We start from the raw sequence: 12974 nt of genomic DNA, 5'->3' as shown, positions 1-12974 counted from the left end.
GCTGTTTAGAGTCTCTTTGGGATTGTGTGTGCCTTAGATTGATCCTAATCTTAGTCCAGAGAAGGCACTGGCAGTGGGAGGGTTGAGGACAGGAAGGTCACTTTGGCTGAGGGTGATGCTGATGGTGGTGTCACCTCCTGTTCTTTTACCCCTTGTTCATCCACTGGGCTCAGAGATGCCTGTATGCCCAGACTGTGGCAAGGTTTGGTCTGCATTGGTTGGTCTGATAGTGGTAGCATTTACTAGATTAAATGGGAAAGGGCGGGTGAGGTCTCCTCTGGTCTGGCTGCCCATCCCCTGAGACTGTGAACACTGTGGGAGCTGTAGGGGTGGAAGAGGTGGCTGCAGCCCTTGGAGAGCACAGTTACTTGAGAAAAAGGCAGAGCTGACGTCTTTCAGAAAACATTTTGAGTATATTTTAGGCTGACTAAGAGTCTCTGTGCGTTTAGCAGCCCCCTCTGCTCTTGTACTTGTTGTGTCCTTCAATTCTGACTCAATTGCAATTAGTGCGCTGGGTTGTGTAGTATGTAGTGACTTTGTAGAATCCTGGGTTGCTATTATTTATGCTGTGCCAGTGGAACCCTACCTGAGTGATGTAAGATGGAATGTTGGGAGTGGGAACTCACAGTTGAAGAAGGGCTGAGCGCCTAGCTGGGTGCTCCTGGTGGGGCTAATTTCTACTGTACTATCAAGCTGTAATCAACCTGAATAAATCCTCCTGAAATACTACTACCAGCGTGGACTTGGTTACTACATTTTACTGGCGACGATTTTAAGAAAGAACCTACGTCTACCTCGCAATTCTTAGTGGATGTGTCTGGGAACCTCAAGATATTTTCACTGCTGTGAACCAACTGTCAAGAATGCCTCACCAGTGACCTCTGCACCGATCGCCCTTATCACACTTCAAGTTTGTTCCGGTGCTGTGCCCTCAGCGAGGGTAAGCAAGACACTCCACAACCCTGGATTTGGCTGTGGTTTCTGTGAGGTTCCAGTCTCTAAGAAACTCAAGTCTGCCTGCTGTCCCTACAGTGTCTGTTTTTACATGCAGTGTCACAAAACGTCTGTTCAAGCTGTTCCTACAGTGTCTGCTATCAAGGTAATTGTTCTGCCTTTTTTTGTGAGGAGTGAGTTGTTCCAGTTTACAGTATTTCCAACCTCTTTCAAAGACGTATTCCCCGGCTGGTGCCAGAACAATATTAACAAGAGAGACACCAGTTTAAATTTAACAAACTCCTGGGCTATCACCAAGAAAGATTTCCGTTGTTTGATCTGGTCAAGTTACAGCGTCTCAACTATTTTTACTTGAGCCTAAAGCACTATCTGCTGTGATTTCAGTGTCGCCTAGAAGGATTTCTGCTGTTTGAACTCGACTTCTGTCCTCTCATAGTCTCTACTATTTTGCTTCAGCCCAAGTGACTGCGTGTTGTGGAGTTCCAGTAACAAGCCTACGTGTTGTCTCAAGACTTCAGTGCCAAACGTTCTCACATTCAACTGTCAGATTAGACCGTACACAGGTGATACACATTCTGGACATTGTTTTTCTTGTCCCCATTAAGATTTGGTGTCTGAGGCATTGGTCAACCGCTCTCTTCTAGTTTGAAAATAACTATGTGCGCCATGTTCAGCGCGCGCTATTACCTTTTTGCGGATCCTCTGGTTTTCAGTTACGCATTAGAGCCCTCGGTCTCAGCTTCACTCTGCAGCAATGTTGGGAGCACGCTCTCGCTTACAACCACCCTGCATAGCGTCATCCTACGTGCTGCCATATTAGGATTGTTCAATTATCAGTGTGCATAATTTAAGATTAGAGCTACGTTTCATCTCCCAACCATGCCACTTTTTACTCGTTCTAATAAAGTTTCAACAAGGGCGGTTGGAATCGAATCGTGTCGGTGCAGGGATCTCTTAGGCACAGCATGTTGAGGAATTGACTACGTGGGTCTACGTTGTCGCATGGAGTTCTCACCCCAACCAATGACTCATAGTGTGCTCGAAGCCAACACGCCTAAAACAGACTGTCATTCATTGAGATGTTTGTTGGAGCAACGATGTTTCAATGTGCTCAATACTGTGTGGAGATGTTGTTCCATTCAGCTATGATTTTTATGTATTCTCTTCCCACTGTTGTGCTGCCATCTAGTGTCAGTTGGTGAATCTGTATTTACTTATTTCGTGTTTTATCACTTCTGAGCCACTTTTGTTCCACAATGATTTTTTTTTTTGTTGACAGGCAGACCTTCTGCAGTTATGCTTGCTCAATTGACTGTACACATAGCGGTTTTCTCTGCCTTATATTTTGCAGGTATCTATTGAAATTTTGCCATTTCGACATTCCGGAATTTGCCTGTCACATTTCACGATGACGGACACACCAGTGACTATATTTTTAATTTCTTGTATGGTACATTGGTTTGACATTCACATGTTTATTTGTACTTGTTTATTGTGTATCATTTTCAAGCATGTTGTCACATCTTTGTTGGCAGCAGTGCTATTTCTGTACTTTTGCATAGGTTCCTGTTCTCTTGCATTTTGTCTATGCTTTTCTGTCATGAGAGATAAGTCATTGGGTTCCTACCCATTTATTTTTTGGGCTCTTACCTGATTAGTCTACACTCATGTTGTTGTAGTCCACATCATTTTTGTTTTTACTTTACATAGGGTATCCTCACACAGTGCATAATGTTATGGTTTACGTTTTACCCTACATAGGGTGTCTCAAGGTTCTTGCCTTCACACAGTGCAACATTTATTTTCCTCAAGTACACTAGGTGTTGTGTGGACTGTAGTCCCTCTGTCGTCCCACTCACATTGACAACTTTGTCACCTCTCAGCGAGGTGTGTTGTGGGGTCTTCCCCTATTTCATGTGTCTCATGTTGCGAGGTTTTTCCCGCATTTATTATGCACATAGTCTCTTGACCTCCCTGCGAGGTGTGTTTTTCCTCTCTGTGAGGTGTATTTGGGGTCCTCCCCAATTTCTTGTGCATTTCAGTTGACCTCTACTCGAGGTGCGTTGCGTGGACGTGTGTCCTGCGCCTTCTAGGTACTTTATCTTTTTTATTTTTATTTATTTTTTATTTTAACTTTGCAGTAGTGACAGACCATTGACATTGATACATTTGTTTCATATTATCAATCATAGTGACCTTTGCAGTGACCAACATATTAAATACAAGGATTCCTTACATTTCTTGCTCTCTCCCTTTAACCCTCCGCATTTCTAAGTCCACCGATGGGGACACACATATTTCACCTCTGTATAAATTCCATTTGGCCCATTTCGTATCCCATTTCTTTGGACACCCACGCGCAATAAATACTTATTTCTCGGCCACCATACATTTATCCAATTCTCTACTCCATATTGCAACCCCTGGCAGCCTGGCGCTACCCCGCCCCCTAGCTAATTCTCTCTTAAATAGAGTAAATCCTAACGTTGCAAACTGTTGTTCCGCCTCCGTAAGGTCTGTAGCATCCCATATGTTTAACAAACCCAGTTGTGGCGTCAGTGTGACTGTCTTACCAAGAGCAGACCGCAGATGTGTCACAATCCTGTCCCATCTGTTTTGCACCATAGGACATTCCCAAATCATATGATAGAAACTAGCTGACTGCCCACACCCTTTAAAACACAGGTCATCCGGCCTAGATCCGATTCTTGCCAGAGTAATTCAAGTCAAATATGAACGATGCAGTATACGGAGCTGTATAAGGCGATACCTAAGTGTGATGGCAGCCTTTTTCAGAGACATCAATGCTTGCCTCCAGTCCTCCTCTTCCATTGGTCCTAGTTCTCTTTCCCATTTCTCTCTAAGCTGTCCAAAGGTATCTGGCATGTTGTTACTGAGCTTTCTATATGTGAGGGAGATTGCCTTGGAATGCAATTGTCCGTCCAATAGACGATCTTCCAAAGGGGAATATTCTGGTATATCCTCACAGCTAGGAAATGCTGCCATTAATGCGTGTCTGATTTGTAGGTATCGAAAAACTTCGCCTGGAGCCAACTGGTATGTTTTCTGTAGCTCCTCGAACCAAAGGATCTTACCCTTCTTAATCAGATCTCCTACCGTTGAGATACCAATCATGTCCCATTTGTCAAACGCTGTATGACGCCCGAGCATGCCGAGTTTTTGTGCAGACCACAACGGTGTCATCTGAGTGAGTCTATTCGACCAACCCAGGCGGGAGTTAGCCAGTCTCCATATTTGCAACGTATGTTGGGTGGGGCCTACAAGCTTCTTGTTTCGTGGGGATGAATAAAGCGCCCCAAGGTAGCCAGCTCTTTCCATTAGATATCTATCCAGGGCACACGCCGGATCATCTGGTAGGGTATACTTCCATCTATTTACCGTAAACAGTTGCGAGGCCCAATAGTACAACCGTACATCGGGTAGTGCAATTCCTCCATCGTACCACTCTTTCGTCAATTTTTGGAGCGCTATTGTGGGGGCTCTTCCATCCCACATTAGTGTATGTAGCTCCCCCTCCGCAGCCACAAAAAAGGTATCAGGAACTTTAGTTGGGCTATTCTGTAGAATATACAGAAAGCGAGGAAGGGCAAGCATTTTAAAGAGTGCCGCCCGACCAATCAATGACAGGGGGAGGGACCTCCAATGTTGGACGTCCGCTCGCAGCCGCGCTAGTAGTGGCGCCAAATTGCTCTTATAGAAAAGAGCTGAATCTGGTGTGACGAAGATCCCTAGGTATTTAAAACCATCTGTCGCAATCATCAACGCACAATCTTTAGGAAGACGGGGAACCTGTCCGTGGAGCATATACAGACCTGACTTGTCCCAGTTCATAGCATACCCTGAATACTTTCCAAAATTAATAAAGATGTCTAAGACCACTCGAATGGATCTATAGGGATACGCCAGGTATAGTACTATGTCGTCAGCATATTATGATATTCTGTCCTCATACTCCGGGGACCATCTCAGCCCTCTGGTCATGACATCTTTCCGCACCCAAGCCGCCAGGTGTTCCAACATCAGTGCAAATAATAGCGGGGACAAAGGGCAGCCTTGTCTAGTACCCCTACGAAGAGAAAACTGCCTAGACGTGAAGTTGTTCACTCTCACTTGTCCAGCTATGTCTGTGTAGAGCAGTCGTACCCACTTCAGGAATTTTGGGGCCAATCCTGTTCTGACTAGTACCTCAAACATTTAGGACCATTCAATTGAATCGAAGGCCATAGAGGCGTCCAAGGACAATATAGCCGCGTCCTCTTCCAGAAATACCTGTCGGGCCAACACGTTATGTAAACGACGGATATTAAGGGCTGTATTTCTATCCGGCATAAAACCGGACTGATCGGGATGCACTTAAAAGGATATCACCGTCCCCAAGCGTGTGCCCAGTACTTTCGCTAGGACCTTTGCCTCCACGTTGATTAATGATATCGGTCTATAGGAACGACATTCTTCCACCGGCTTACCTGTTTTATGGATAACAACTATACTTGCCAGCCTCTGCTCCGGCAGAAGGGTACCCTTTTCCCTACTTTCTTGGTACATGGCTTTCAAATGTGGGACCATTTGGGTGGCTGTCACTTTTAGAAATTCCACTGGGGTACCGTTGGGCCCCATCGCCTTTCCTGATTTTATCCGACTTATGGCCGCTCTGATTTCATCATCCGAAAGATCTGCCTCTAATGACTCCCTATCCGCAGCCGATAACGTAGGCAGCACGCATTCCTCTAAGAGTTGATGTGACTCCTCAGCCGCATATACCGCTGAGGGCGAGTATGATTTCTCAAAATGATCCGCAAATGTCTCTGCTATGTCTGCGGGGGAGGATACCATGTCTCCCTTAGGCTTCTGCAGTCTATGCACCCACCTCGCACCCTGCTCTTCTTTTCCAGACAGGCCAATGTTTTTCCTGCCCTGTCTCCTAGCTCGTACAGTCTGTGATGAGTAGCTGTCTGTGTCGCCATCATTTGTTCCCGAGCTTTTAGCTTATATTCCTCCCTTTTAAGCGTTAGTGTGTGTAGCGACTCTTCCGAGGGGTGGATCGCATATTCTGATTCAAGGTCTGTAAGTTCACTCTCTAACTAGGTCATTATCTCCTGTCGCTTTGCTACATATCCATTTTTCAGTGAAAGAGCATGTCCCTTTATAACTACTTTATATGTCTCCCAGATTGTCTGTTCTGAATCTACAGATCCTAAGTTTTCCTCCAAAAAGTATCCAGTTTGCTTAATAAGCTCCTCTCGTATGTCAGGGATCTTAAGTATCCATGGATTAATGACTATGGTACGGCTCTGCTGCTTGGCTCCATGTGTGAAATCTATCCCTACGGGGGAGTGATCTGATAGGCCCCTAGGGTATGTCTGAGGCCTCCTAAAGTTACCCACTGAGGCTGCATACGTTAAAAAGTAATCGATCCGGCAAAGGCTGCCATGCACACTGGAGAAATATGTGAAATCTATAGGGTCACCCTGTATCTCACGCCCCACGTCTGTGAGTCCCATTGCCGTGGTAAAGTCAGCCATTCGTTCATTTGGTCGCATATTCTGTCGTACTGGGCGTCTATCTGTGGAATCTTTCATTGTCATGTTATAATCTCACCCCAATATCAAGACTCCTTCTCTAAGATTCGTGAGCACTCAACCTAGTTCTACAAGGGCATCTTCACCTAGTGCTGGCGGTAAAAAGGCCGATACAATATTCAATGCCCTTCCCTCCTCCTCCATTGAGCCTCAACTACAGCAAACCGTCCTGCGGCATCTGACCGTGTATTAAGTACAATCAATGGAACGTTTTTCCGAACCAGTATGCACGTGCCTCTGGAGCCAGTAGTGTAGTCTGCATGCACAAGAAGTTTATAACCCCACCTATTGAGGGCCTTACTTTTATTGCCAACCAGATGGGTTTCCTGTAGGAGAACCAAATCTGGCGACTGCCTTTTTAGGTATTGTTGTACTATTCCCCTCTTAATTCTATCCCCCAGTCCATTAACATTCCAGGTGAGTATAGAGAGCATCGATTCACGATCAACTACCATTGGTCAGAAATACAAACATCATAGCGCAGGTCCACATTGTTATGAGCATCATACAGAAAACAACATCAACATCAGCAAGAAATCCGTCACTAAAACATGAACATAAAGAAAAAAAAACACACGACAAGTTATCTGTGTCACAAAGCCTGTCTATCAAAGTGATTTCTGCAAGTGTGTTCATTAAGGCATCTTCATGGCAAGAACAACAATTTCTGTCCCCGTTCCCCTCCACCCCCCCAATCCCACTAACTCCCCTCCACCCTGCTACCCTGCCTGTGGATTCAAAACTACCCACCCCCAAACTTAGCAGAGCGCTTCTCGCCCCATTAAACACACTAGAAATGCAGGGGAAATCAACCCTCCCCCAACCACGGTTCCACAAATTTCCTAAATACAATCACCACCACCCTTGAAGAATTAAGGTCAAACAGTATCATATCACATCAATCTATTCAGCACATAATTCACATCATTCACCCCAAACATCTCTATACGTAGTTGCAACATTAATATCGGCCACACATCCCCCCCAGACCCTCTACTTGCGCATCCTATGTAGAGTGGGACATCGCAGTTCAGTCTTGTGATAGGTTAGTCCTGTTCCTCCAATCCGCTAGATTCCAATGCCGCTTCTGTACCCGGCACGTCCGATCGATTATCCTTAGGCGTCTCCTGTCTGCCAGGGCGGTTCCTCCTCCGATGTTCCACTGTTGTCCATCCCTCCATCCAATCCCAGACTGCCTCAGGTGAGTCGAAGAACCAAAACTTGCCCTCCGACTCCACCCGTAGCTGCGCAGGAAAAAACATCGAGTATTTCACTTCACGGTCTGTCAGTTCCCGCTTAACTGCCTAAAAACTCCGCCTTTGGGCCTAAACCTTAGCCGTAAAATCAGGAAAGAACTGCACCTCGTAGTTATCAATTTTCAGTGGGGGAGCAGTCCAGGATGTTTGCAAAATTATGTCTCTGTCACGGTAATTAAATACCCTGGCAATCAATGGCCTCGGGGGCGCACCAACTTTTGGTCTGCCTCCTGGCACACTCTGAGCAAGTTCTATAGAAAAGTAGTTGGACAGTGATTTCGGCTTCAGGTGTTTTGTGATTAGTTCCTCGACATACAAATCCGCTGTAGGCCCTTCTGTTTTTTCCGGAACACCTAGTATTCTAATGTTTCGTCGGGCACTTCCTTCATAATCATCCAGTTGCTGCTCCATCCTATCTTGCTTTTTCTTCATCTCAAGCATTTGACTCTGCAGCTCCGAGGTGTCTGTTTGTAATGCTTTCATCACAATCTTTAACTCTTGGACCTTCTCATCCATTTTCCTGAAATCCGCTCGAAGTAGTGACACCTCCACCGTAGCGGAGTCCACTGAGGCGCGAATTCCACCTATAGCCGCCATAACATCATGTAGAGTCGGCTCTTTGACATGCGGCTGTCCCACACCCAGGCCATCTTTCTCCTTGCTAGGTGAGTAATTATTTTCTCCATTTTTAGTCCAGGCGTATTTTGCAAGCTGTTTCTGGGAATTGGCTCTTGACCCCTTACCCCCTGCCGCCATCGTGGATGATCCCAGGACAGGTATAGTGTACCGGTCAGTCAGTGGTGTTGTTAGTTGCCAGATCACTTGCAAATTCTTGACATGGGATTGCGTATCCTAGGATCCTTCGGCCACCATTAAATGCTCCCACAGCTCTCCAATATTTTCTTCCTGGGTCAGGATGTGTTGTGGGTTGATCACCGCCCAGAGTCTCATACAGGCCTGAGAGCTGGAGCCCCAGGGTTTCCTCTCACCAGGCATCGCAATCGTCATGCATTTGCTCCTTCGCATGTAATTGAAACTGATCAGCGCAGTTCAGGTCACCCTCTATGACTAGGAGGGGGGAGGGGGGGAAGGGGGATGGGGCACGTTCTTCCGAGTTCCTGTACTCTGGTATGGTTTGTCCTTGGGCCCTACAGCTTCTCACCCCTAGGCCCAGATGTTAGAGACTCCGCTGACTCGCCCTTCGGCACCCCTCTTGCTTCTGCTTGGGCGAGGGGGGTAAGGTATGTCCCAGCCGTCGGCCCTGTACCCGTCTCTCTTTGAGTCCCCCTTGATGGTGCCCTTCGTCTAACACGCCAATATGCCTCCAGGGTGCTCGCGTGTTTGTACACCGCCGGGGTTCAGACACCGCACTTCCGAGCTGTCCAGCCACTTCGTCGCCCGCCCACCTCCTCTTCTTCACTAGGAGAGCGGCTGTATACTGTTTAATTCTTTGGCTGTGGTGGGGGAGAAAGTCAGCACCTCTCCTCCGGCTCGCCCCGATTGCAGCAAGAAGGCCTCAAAGCCGGGGACTCAAGTATTGCAGTCCCCGGCTCCGCAGCTAGTGTAGAGCTGCTCCCCTGTCCGTCCAGGCTGCAATGCACACGATGTTTCTCATCCAGGGGATACTCATCAATAGTCATAATCTATGAATAATCCCCGCCCATGTGCGGGATCCCGGAGCATATAGAAAATACATATAAATATATATATATATATATATATATATATATATATATATATATATATATATATATATATATATATATATATATATATATATATAAAAACATATATTTGCAGCCTAAAACATTTCCCAACTGGCAAATTTGCAGCAAAATTACATAAATCAGCATACATACAGTAGTACTCTCCCAACCCCTAAGGAAGAAAGAGAGCAGAAAACATTTGTATACAACCAATGCTTTATTGCCATACGAAAAAACCTGTAATTGCAGGCATTTGCCAGTAGGCTGCAGCAGAGTATAAAGCAACAAAGAAAAACTGACACCTTGCCTTTAAGGCAATAGAGTAGGGGGGTACCGTGCCTTTAAGACCTGAAGGCAACCCCCTGCTCCCATGGTGCACCACAGGTGACAGTTGGGTCAGTTCTTTTTTCCGGCTCCTTCTGTGAGGATCCTGGAGCTTGAGCTCTTCAGTTTTCAACTGAAATTGTGTTTTTGAGAGAATTTTCTCTGATATTTTAACATTTTTTGGATTAATAAGGCTTCTGATTTATTTTTCTGTGGTAACCCACAAGAATTTCCTGTCAGAATGCCTGCTCTGTTCCGGAAATGTCCTTCTTGTGACAAAAAGATGGCTCTGGCTGACCCACATTCTGTGTGTATTGTGTGCCTACCATCTGCACACAACCCTGATCAGTGCCATCACTGTCAAAAGCTTTCTACACAAACTCTTCGCGACAGGGAGAGAAATCGACTTCATGCCATGCAGAAGATAGACAAAAGTCACCAGGTGGGTGCTTCTACTGCCCCCAGGTCTTCTACAAGCAAGCACGGCCAAAAATGGCGTCATTCCACTTCTCCTGTCCCCAGGAAGAGGAAGGAAGGTCGAAGAACTCCGTCGAGGTCGCCGTCGAAGAGGCCCAGATCATCTTCACGACGTCGAAGATCTCCACCGCAGTCAAGTCGGCGTCGAGGCACCATGCTTCGGGCTCGAAGTCCATGGCTGCTACCACCTCTAAGTCTCTGTCGACGTCGAGGCTTCCGTCGATGTCGAGACACTCTCCGCCCCCCCCTGAGGGTATCGGCGTCGAAAGCTAGGACGGCATCCAGGTCGCCGCCGGCTGGTGGGCCGCCGTCAAGAGGGACTGTCCGATCCCATCCTTCCACGTCAAGGAAGTCGATACCGAGGCGACGCCAGGAAAGGTTGCCGTCGACGCGACGTCGAAGAAGGTCATCGTCGACACGACGTCAAGAGTCGTCGTCGATACGGCATCATGGAGCTTGCCCCAGTATTGGAACTTTCATAGATTCCCATGCTTTGTATCATTCCCCGTCGTCGGAATGGGAGCCTCGGTAGTATAATAACCATAGAAACAAAAGAGAAACACAGGCCTAGGCCTCATCTCATTTTGTATCCTATCACTCTCTTTGTGTAAAAGAGACCAAACTTTTGCTAGGACCAATCAGAGCAGCCTCACCGTCTAGAACCTTCCTGAGAGAGCCCAGAGCCTCAGATTTTTCTACCGCACGTTGTGCTAGGGAGTCTCCACTGAGCTCTGCTCAGTTTTCTTCTACAACGTATTGGATTTATTGGTTTTTTGGATTATTACTAATTTAAAAGATGTCTGACAAGGAGAAGAAGGCCCTGTTCAGGTCCTGTGCCTCTTGTGGGAAAAAATGACTTTTTGTTGAGGATAAGCATGACAACTGTATTTACTGCTTATACCCAGACCACAAGGCCACCGACTGCAAGATCTGTAGGACATTCTCTACCAAGACTCTCCGTGACAGAGAGGGTCGACTTTTGACCTGGCTTCAAAAGATGAAGACTCAGAAAGAGCTGGTTTCTTCAGATGAGGATTCAACATCTATGGCATCCTCTCATAAGTCCAGGAAGAGGGGTAGGTCTCCCCCTGGTTCTTCTTCGTCAATGGAGGCCCCTCTTAAGGCCCCTCACAAGATCTCTGATAGGTCTGAGAGGGCTGGTCCCCTTCAATCTCCTCACGGAAGTGAAAAGGAGAGGCAGCGACATGCTTCTGGCATGGTTATTACTTCAAAGGACAAAAAGGAGGTTTCCATTACTTCTCCTCCGTCCAAAAAAGAGAAGGCCAGTGACAAACACTCTTCTGTCACTTCTGGAACCGGTCCGGAGAAAAAGCAGCGCTCGTCGACGACGAAAACGTCAGGTACGTCGACGACGGTTTCTTCTGCTAAAGTTCCCAGTGTTTCTATAGCTCCGTCGACGGGCTCGTCGTCGGTAGCAATCTCCACGTCGACGACGTCTTCGTCTTTCAAGATTCCAGGTTCGTCGACGATTTCTGTTTCCACGTCGACGACGATGAGCTCCGGCAAGGTGCTGTCGACGGGCTCGTCGACGACGAAGACCACGTCGACGACCACGACTACTTCTACGTCTACAGTGATGGTTGTGACGACGAGTTCGTCTACGAACGATGGCCATGTCGATGACCAAGAGGCCGTCTACGAAGGTGAATAGACCGTCGACGACTGCTGCTCCGTCGACGAAGACGGTTTCACCGTCGACGACTGCTGTTCCAACGATGACGACGTCGACGACGAGATAGTCGACGTGTCAAAAGCTGCATTTTCCTCTGAAAATGACAATCACGCCGGAAATGACATCTCCACGACGAGTGTCGTCGCATCCACCGAATATGCTCCTTGAGGAGGAGTCGGAGGAAGAAGAGGAGGATTTTGGTCATTATGGACATGCCTACAGTCCCTCAGACTTGAATGTAAAGATGCAGGACACTGACACGGAGGACTATTTTGAACATGCACGCGAACAACAGGTGCAATATGTTTCAGAGGAGCGACGTCCTACTGGTTTAGGACAGGACATGGTGGCCATGCCTGTCTCTCTGCTCTCTGATCTTCAACTAATGTTACAGCATTATAGAAACAGGTTCCCGTCGGAACCTTCTACGCAGTCTACACAGCCTCCCCCTCAGGGATTGCCACAAGCAGTTGCTGGTCCGCCTTCTTCGCAGGTGGTGCCCCACCTCCCAGTTCAGGTTATACCTCTGGTCCGACCTCGCACACCGGATCCGGAACCAACCGATCCGGTCAATCTGGATACCTCTTCGGACGAGGAGGGGGTTCAAGTGGATCCCTTATCTGATCCATTACAGGACCCAGATCTGGATCAGGGTGACAGTGGCCTACAAGACCCGGATGCCACTGGTCGTGATACATCTATCTCCCCTCCTGTGGACATAAGAGGGTTCCATCACCTGATGGAGAGAGCGGCGAAAAGATTTGGACTGCCAATTACAAGAGAGGAGTCTGAATGCTTCCTCTATGATTTCAAGGAGCAATACAGAAGATCCGTCAAGTCTATTCCGATCATCTAACATGTGTGAGAGGAAGGCATAAAGATCATGCAGAATCCAGCCACGGGGATTCCAGTACTCCCCAGACTGGAAAAGAAGTACAAGGCTCCGGAAGGCAGTCCAGCTTGT

The 12974-nt window shown here is 47.2% G+C and overlaps 1 protein-coding gene across 1 annotated transcript in view; it reads left to right on the top strand.

Annotated features, from left to right (window-relative positions):
* LOC147660927 (uncharacterized) overlaps positions 1-12974 on the top strand; it is a 221563-nt gene that overhangs the window by 112464 nt on the left and 96125 nt on the right. The window lies entirely within an intron of this gene.

The sequence above is a fragment of the Lissotriton vulgaris genome, unplaced genomic scaffold (genome assembly GCF_964263255.1).
Source record: "Lissotriton vulgaris unplaced genomic scaffold, aLisVul1.2 SCAFFOLD_1932, whole genome shotgun sequence".
In the NCBI taxonomy this organism is placed as follows: Eukaryota; Metazoa; Chordata; class Amphibia; order Caudata; family Salamandridae; genus Lissotriton; species Lissotriton vulgaris.
This window is presented reverse-complemented; position numbering and strand designations above follow the sequence as displayed.